Source organism: Lissotriton vulgaris, chromosome 7, assembly GCF_964263255.1.
Source record: "Lissotriton vulgaris chromosome 7, aLisVul1.2, whole genome shotgun sequence".
In the NCBI taxonomy this organism is placed as follows: Eukaryota; Metazoa; Chordata; class Amphibia; order Caudata; family Salamandridae; genus Lissotriton; species Lissotriton vulgaris.
In genome coordinates, this window is record NC_141695.1 from 831,392,741 (window position 1) to 831,401,609 (window position 8,869).

Genomic DNA, 8,869 nt, shown 5'->3' on the forward strand with positions numbered 1-8,869 from the left:
TTCCACACTCATGTTCCTATCACGAGTCCATCCAATTACCACATATTTTTGAATTGCCTTCAACACATCATCACTATCACAACATGTATTCCACTCTGTTTCTGAAATTAAACGTAGCATTAGTAATCGTTACAACACAATCATCCTCATCTTGGTATTTAAAAGCAATTCCTCATCTGTGAAAGGTAGGTAAGATAAACTGTCAGCACAGATGTTTTTACCACCAGGAATATACAATATCACATAAATTCCTGGAGTCGCGAGAGTAATCTGATCAAACGAGAAGAAGCTTTATTAGAACAACTGCTGCCCAACATATTAATCAAAGGTTTATGGTCCGTGACCAAATCAAACTTAGATCCCCACATATATATTTTGAATTTTTCAGCTGCCTAAGGGCACGCAAGGGCTTCCCACTCAATGGTGCTACATTTGTGTTCTGCAGAACTAAGTTTCCTAGAATCAAAGGCAATTATTCTTTCTTCTTGATTGAGGAATTGGCTAAGCACATCACCAAAACCTTTTGCGCTGGTATCGACTGTGATAACATACTTCGCACCATGCGTGAATGGCTTGATAGAAGATGCATTAATAATTAAACTTTTGATGTTATCAAAAGCCAATTGAGTTTTTTCCGAGCATAGATATTTCATATTTTTCTTTAGTAAATTTCTCAAAGGTTGCACCTTCAAACCATACGACTGCACATACATTGCGTAGTGTTCGCTGTGACCTAAAAATCAACGGAGGGTGTCTTTATCCTCCAGAACAGGTGCTGCACTAATGGTATTAAAAGATTACCTTTAGGTTTAATGCAGTCCGATGACAAATTATGACCCCGCTAATCAATGCTGCTTTCCATGAATTTGCACTTCTCACAATTCACAGTCATACCATACTTCTCCATGACTCTGCTCAACAACTTCAAATGGTGAGAAACATCTTCAGAATGAATAGGAATATTATCCTGAAATGCCTGAATACCACCCAACCCTTCAAATTTGTGATCCATTAACCTTTGGGCTTGCTTCCACTGTGAGCATTTTTTCCAAACGTACGTACCTATAAGCAGGGAGTAATGAATGTGGTGAGGTATTGAGAATAGGCCTGGGTGGTAAATTCCATTCCACTTGCGGAATTTACGTTATTTCTCGTTCCGCAGAGAACGCGAAATTGCCAAAAATTCCACAATATGCGGCTTCGCAAAATGTTGTGCTTGTTCGTGCTTTCAAAATGCGTGTTCGCAAGATATTTCTCCCCAAGCACGCAAACAGCATTCGCGAACAGGAAAAAAGCATTGTGAATGTTACCGTTTCGCAGAGCTTTGCGTAGCGAGACTACGCAAATTCCGCCCACCCCTAGTTGAGAACTCTTACTCAAAGGAATCTGGTAATAAACAGTTCTGAGATCAATGGTAGAAAAAACTTTACTAGAACCCAATTTAGCCAACACATCATCAATTTTAGACTGGGGACGGCAGTTCATTAAAATATTTTGGTTCAACACTCTCAAGTCTGCACATAAATGGATCTCATCATTTTTTTGCGATCAATAGCAGCATCAGAAAATCAATCCGATGAGTCAACAGCCGAAGAATACCCTGACTGCACATATTATCTAATAAATCCTTCAGTTGTTTACGCACCGATAAAGGCACAGGTCTAACATTTTGCACCACAGGAAATGTATCAGATTTTAATTTAATTGTGAGTGAGTGAGTGAGGGGAGATTTATACCGCACAACTTAATCCAAAGGCATCAAGGCGCCCAACAAAACAAATATCAAAATAACAGGTCTCAGATCACCGGATCCATGGCTACGAGTAGGCCTCTCGAAAGAGCCAGGTTTTCAATTCTTTGTGGAAACGTGCCAAAGAGGGTTGTCCTACCAGATCAGGGGGGAGGGAATTCCAGAGCTTAGGTACTAAGGTGGAAAAAGCCTTACCACCCCATCTTGCTTTTGCAAATCTAGGGACTAAGAGGAGATTTTTAGTGGAAGACCGGAGAGCTCTACTAGGAAGATAGGGAACTAGGAGAGACCTAATGCCCTCTGATCCAGAGCCATATATAGCCCCGTGGGCAAGGAAAAGAAGCTTAAAGGAGTGTTCAATTGTGTGTTCAAAACCTTTTATAAAACCAATTCTATCACTTAACACATGAGAACATTTCCCTAATATATTGGCAAGGGTATTGTCATTGTCATTCATAACAGCTAAAGTTGACACAGGCATCTCACCTAAAGCAACAGGTTCACTCGTCCTAGGCTTGAGAATAATGCCTAATTTAGCTTGGTCTTGCCACCCCAAAATATCACGTCCGTTCTCCGCTATATAAACCTTTGTATAAATGTTTCTGCCTTTGAAGGTGACACTACTGTTAAAATCCCCCTTTGTTATAATATCATAATCCCCGAAAGCTTTAGGATTGACATCCACTGGGACCAAAAGTTTCTTAGACCACAATTTTTCAAAGGTTTTTTTCAGTTAGAATGGTAATGGGTGACCCTAAGTCTGTCATCACACTTAAATCAACCGTACTAAGAGCAACTTCATAAAATAGTCCTCTGTACATTTTCTTTTGACTGCCAACAATAATAGCATCCACATTATGTAAAACATTATTCAAAGACTCACATAGCTTATCTTCATCAACTTCTACCTGGTTTTAGTTGGTTCTTGTTTTTTGTGATTTACAAAAAGAATAAAAATGACCAACTATCTTGGAGTTAGACCATCGTTTACCTTGTGCAGGACATGAAGCATTGTTTCCCATATGAGATTTTGAACCACATCTATAACATACAGCCGCTTTTCTGGAAAAATTGTTTTTCTTTATACAGTCTTGTTAAGAACTGCATTAACTTCTATAGAAGCAAAATGCGGTTCAACATTTGACTCCCCCGACTTAATACTGAGACCTTCTGTAAGTATCTTCATCGAAATAAAAGAACGTTCAATAGTGCGGGCAATCCCACGACTTCATCAAGTGATGGGTTTTTGCATGTCAAAATCAGTTGTTGGATTTTTTTGTTATAACAATTAAAAACCAACTGATCACGTAAAGAAACATCAAGACTAAGCCCAAATGCACACTTAGTTGGTAAAACTCTAAGGGCCAGATGTACGACCATTTGGAATTGCGACTTGCCAATTGCGAAAAATATTGAGTCACAATTTGCGAGCCGCAATTCCAAATGTACAAAAGTGTCAGAGACACTGTTAGCGATTCCCAATGGGGTCGCTAAATGCGAGGCTCATCAATATTCATGAGGCACTCACAATTTGCGACCTCATTGAGAATGGCTGGCCCTCCCAGGGATGATGGCCTGCTGAGCTCAGTAGACCACCATGTCTGGGACTGCTTTTAAATAAAGCAGTTTTTTAATGCAGCCCGTTTTCCATAAAGGAAAACGGGATGCATTTAAAAAAAAAAAAAAAAGCGTTTTCATTTCAATTCATTTGAAAAAAAAATTCCCTGGGACCACTGCCTGCCCTTAAAAAATATTTTCGCATGCATTTACAAAAGGGAAGGGGTCCCCTGGAGACCCTTTCCCATTGGCGATTGCCTTGCTACCTACTTGAAGTAGGTGGGAAATTGTGATTATTTTGCGACCGCAATTGCGGTTGCAAAACAGCCATACGTAGGCTCAGAGTTGCAATTAGGAAGGGACGCTCTTGAAATGCCCCTTCCTAATTGCAAGTCGCAAACGCTATTTAGCGAGTAACAAATAAATTGCGACTCGCTGAATAGCGTTTGTACATGGCCCAGTAGGGTTTTTGCATGCGCAAACGGATCGCAGACCCGTTTGCACATGCAAAAACAGGTCATACATCTGGCCCATTGTACTGCTAAATAATCCTCTATAGACTCATCAACCATCTCCTTCCTTTTGAAATAATTATGCCTCTCTTGCATAACAGACTGTATACTGTTTTGATAGTCTAGCAATTGCTTCCAAGTAAACATCCTATGGTACCTCATCAGAGAGATGTAGAGACACAACAGGCAAGTTATCAAAAACTTGTTGACCAGTATCACCCAAACGATTAAACAATAGAGCAGCACGACAAATAGCATTACACTTAGAAGAGTCTATTGCTACCAAATCATTTAAAAAAAAACCCTAAGCCATTTCCTCCAAGGCATTGAGGGTTTTCCAGGATTCTGCAAAAGTGGTGGTGGTTGAACATCTTTGCTTGAAGCAGCCGTCAATAAATAAAATAAAGTGTAAAATGTACAAACACACACCCTGGAAAAGAGAAGATTAGAATATATAAATATATATGTAGGCATTAATAAAACGAAATAAATAAATAGGGCCCCAGCAGAAAGTGTGCATGTCACTTTGCCAACAACATAGCAGAATGAAAGACAAAATAAAAAATAAATAAAATGTTGTCAGTACCTGAAGCAGTTACAGAAAAAACAGACACAAGTGATAAAATGTGCCTGTCACTGAAGCACCAAAATGAAGGAATGGATAAAACAGGCAGAAGATACGAAGTGTGCCTGTTACTGAATCCACATCATGAAGAAAACTCATCAATCCTGAGGAACACCTGCACTGCAATGATTGAGCTAGAAGCGTGAAGCGTTGATCAGAATAAGCCGATGACTAAAGCGTTAAGCGTAGTAAAACCTGAACCGACTCCCAGTTCCAAGCACGAGGACAAAAAGTAACAATATACACCCAATATGGGTGCCGTAGTATGTGTTGAACATGCTTTGTAAAGGAAATAGAGCATGTTCTGAAGGTTTAATTCTAATTTATAGTGTTATATAACATGCCTGATCAACAAGAATGAGGAGTCAGTGACAATTGCTCTGAAAATAATTATGACCGACCAGCTCCTGATAAGATCCCATTCAGGAGGTCTCTCATACCTGTAACCATTGCCCATGACCATCTAGTGTGAGGAGAAAGTAATATTTTCTGACCATTAGTTATTGCAAGAAACGTAATCAAATTCCATGCTCCCTTTCTGTTCCCTATGAAAGTAATGAGCCACATAATTAGATTAATAAATATGTCTGTCATGTTCCTATAACAGACGACTAAAGAGTTAAACAGATCCCTTAAGGGCGTGGTCTAGTGCCAGTACCTGCCGGACTGACGTGCTTGTCATCTGCAGGATGCTGCAGCCATGCTCCGATGCTGAAACCACGCTGTACAGAGACACGAGCATAGCTGCTTAGTGCTTGGCATCCCAGAGACCAGTAACATTCAGGTCTTGATGCAGACAGTAACAAGATACTGTAACGGGTGGCCCGCCTTGATAAAATAAGGTCTTCTGGAGGAGGCGTACTTTTTCTAACATCATTGCCCATTTACCACACTTTTAAGAGTTGGCCACTCAAACCATGAGAACCCATAGGTGCCTAAAATGATATGTTATTTAGCCCGTAGTGTTTAACTACAGACACCAGCCCCGCAAGACTCATGTCACCATAATCAAGTGCGATAAAAGTAGGTAACACTCTGGCCAGATATGTGTATACCTACATAGCAAATCACTTGCTAAGTCTTTTTTTTTTAAAACATCTTTTTATTGAACAAAAAGAAAGACATTACACAACTCAGAACTGACCAGAGCGCATTGAGTGACTGCAAATATAAACAGAGAGAACATAGACCTCCATCTGATACAAATAAAACAGAATATAAAGAACGGGCTTAGGCGTCTTCCGGTTCCACACTGGCGTGATCTACATCAGGTGGTGTACAGATGTCTCCCCGGTAAGCGTTCCAGACTCCCCAGATCTTACCCCACTTGCGGGGTCGCCCCCTCGACACATACACAGACCTCTCCCGGAACATACACCAGTCGAGGTCCTCCATCCACTTCCCAACCCGAGGTGCCCGAGAAGCACCCAGAGTAGTGCAATATTGCGTTTGGCTATCGCACAAGCTAGAGAGACCCAGAGTTTGCCATGACTCGAGAGGTCGGAGGGCTCCCAAACATTCAACAAACATCCGCACTCCCCATACTTCACTCATCTTCAGATGTATCCTCGTCCAAAAATCACAGACCTTTTCACACTCCCACAGGATATGAAGGAACGTTCCAGGCATTCCACACCCTCTCCGAAAATCCCCAGATACGGCCAACCCAATTTTCAACAATCCAGGACCCGTGGTGTAGGAAAGGTGCAGGATCCTGAGCTGGACCAAACGAATCTCATTGGGACCGCCACTACTCTAGGGGATGACACCGCCTCTCCAATCTTCCTCATCTAGGACTAATCCATCCGCCACCCACTGTTCACTGAGCTGCACCAGGGGATCCTCAGTGTGGTTAATGAGTTTTCTGTAGGTCAACGATATTGCTTTGGTGGGCAGATAACCATCCAGCAGTCGGTCTTCCAGCGGGGAGGCTACCGGAGGTGTCTCTCCACTGGGGATTACAGCACGTAGAGCATGACTGACCTGAAGGTATCTAAACCGTTCAGTATCATGTAGCTGTGCTGCAACTCCTCAAACATCAACACCCTATCCTTACCCCACACATCACGCATTCCAATCAAATCCCAACGGTCAAACCCCTTCGTTTTCCACAGAGTACCCAACATCTCTGAACTCCACAAAGGCGTAGCCAGTGTTATTCGCCCCGCCCATTTGAGGGCCCTGTTGGCCTCATGCCATACCCTCGTCGCCGTCAATGGAGGACCCACCAAAGGGAAACGACCGCACTTCGCATACAACACTCTAGTATACTCTCCCCCGGGCACTTGGCCACGGTCCATTTCAAAGCCCGGGTCTACTGGCGAGCCATAAATGGCATGATTGATAGGAGCCAACTGGGACGCCCAATAGTATTTCCTGATATTAGGCAGACCAATACCCCCGTCATACAAGGGCAACATCAATTTTGACACTGCGATACGCGGCCTCCCCTCCCACAGCAGGCCGCGCTGCAAAGATTCAATCTCGTTAAAATACGACGGAGGCACCGGATCAAAGGAATTCTGTAGAGCATACAATAAGCGCGGGAGGGCCAACATCTTGAAGAGGACCACGCGGCCCAAAAAGGAAATCAGTAATATTTTCCACCTTATGACATCACCACGCAGTCTGGCCAATGGGGGTAATAGATTCAGGCTAAAGCTTCCCTTGTGGTCCTTCGATATCTGGAACCCCAAATAACAAAACCTGACCAATTCCAGCTTCACCGGGCAGTTCACTGGCACTCTAGGTGGTTCACCACTTAACACAAAGAGAACCGATTTCGCCCAATTAATTGCGAAGCCGGAGGGCCTCCCGAAAATAGCGAGGATGTCCATAAAAACTACCAGGGAACTGTGAGGGGAGGTCAAATACAACAGGATGTCATCAGCATACAGCGAGATCTCATCCTCCCACTCCGATGTCCAACGCAGTCCTCTAATCGAACGGTCCCCTTGCACCCAGGCCAGGCCGCAAGCGGCTCCAGTGCAAGGGCGAACAAGAGTGGTGAGAGAGGGTAACCCTTTCGAGTGCCCCCCCGAGTGAAAAGTCGCAGATCTATGATTGTTTACGACCACACGAGACAAGGGGGCTGAGTAGAGAATGTGAACCCAACCAATAAATTCGGGGCCAAACCCCAACTTCTCCAAGACCGCAAAGAGGTATGGCCATTCCACTCTATCAAAGGCCATAGTGGCATCCAGGGACAACTCCACCGCCGGTTCGTGGATGCGAGACTCACCCACCAATACTCCGTGGAGCCATCTGAGATTAAGGGCGGTGTTCCGACGCGGCATAAAACCGGACTGGTCCGGATGCACCAGCGTCGTGATAACCTTCACTAGATGGGCGGCGAGCAGTTGGCTAACACTTTAGGCTCTACATTTAAAAGAGAGATCAGACGGTACGATGAACACTCCAGACGCGGCTTACCATCCTTATAAATGTGCACAATATTCGCGATGAGTTGATAATAAGGCAACTCGCCACGGTCTCTACTCTCAAGATACATATCTTTCAGGTGCAGGGCCAAGCGTGAAGCTTAAACAATTCAATGGGGAGACCGTTTGGGCCCGAAGTCTTGTCGGAATGAACCCCCCTGATGGCCATCGCCACCTCATTGTTCGTGAGGGCAGAGTCCAGAAATTCCCTATGTTCGGCAGACAGAACCGGCATCGGAATGTCCTGAATCATGTCTGCATTTTCTCCCTCCGTAAAGTCCCCTGCCGAGGTATAAACCTCCTCAAAATAACGGGCAAATTCATCTACAAATAACTGAGGGTCCGACGAAACCGCCGCACCCGTGATGCGCAGTTCCGGCACCAACCGAGATCCTCAATCTCCCTTTTCCAACCATGCAATCAACTTCTCAGCCTTGTCGCCATGTTCATATATTCTACTCTGTGTTGTAGCATGTTGCGTCTTTGCTCTGTCACGTGTCGGGGTCCTGTACTCATCCCGGAGCAATCCAAGGCGGTGCCCCGCCCCAGGGTCACTCCCCGAGGAGACATCAGCTTCCAAGACCAATAGCTCCGCCTCCACCCTATCTATTTCCGCCCTGCTCTTCTTCTTCTGCCCAGATACTAGGGAGAGAACCTCCCCCATTGCAACAGTTTTATACGCTTCCCATAGGGAACACTTCGATGTAACCAACCCTTCATTCTCCTGAAAATAACGGTCCGTGACACGTACAAGTTCCTTCCTGACAGCAGGGTCCTTCAGACGCCACCCATTAATCGGTGCAACCCTACCCACATCACCCTGTCCCATCCGCATTCGAAGCCATATCGGCGAATGATCAGACACTCCCCGCGCCAAATGAGTCACTTCCTGAATAAAAGCCGCCTGAGACGCTGGTAATAAAACATAGTCTATCCTAGAAAGTGAGTGGTGCGCCGCAGAGGCGTGTGTATAGCTAACATCACT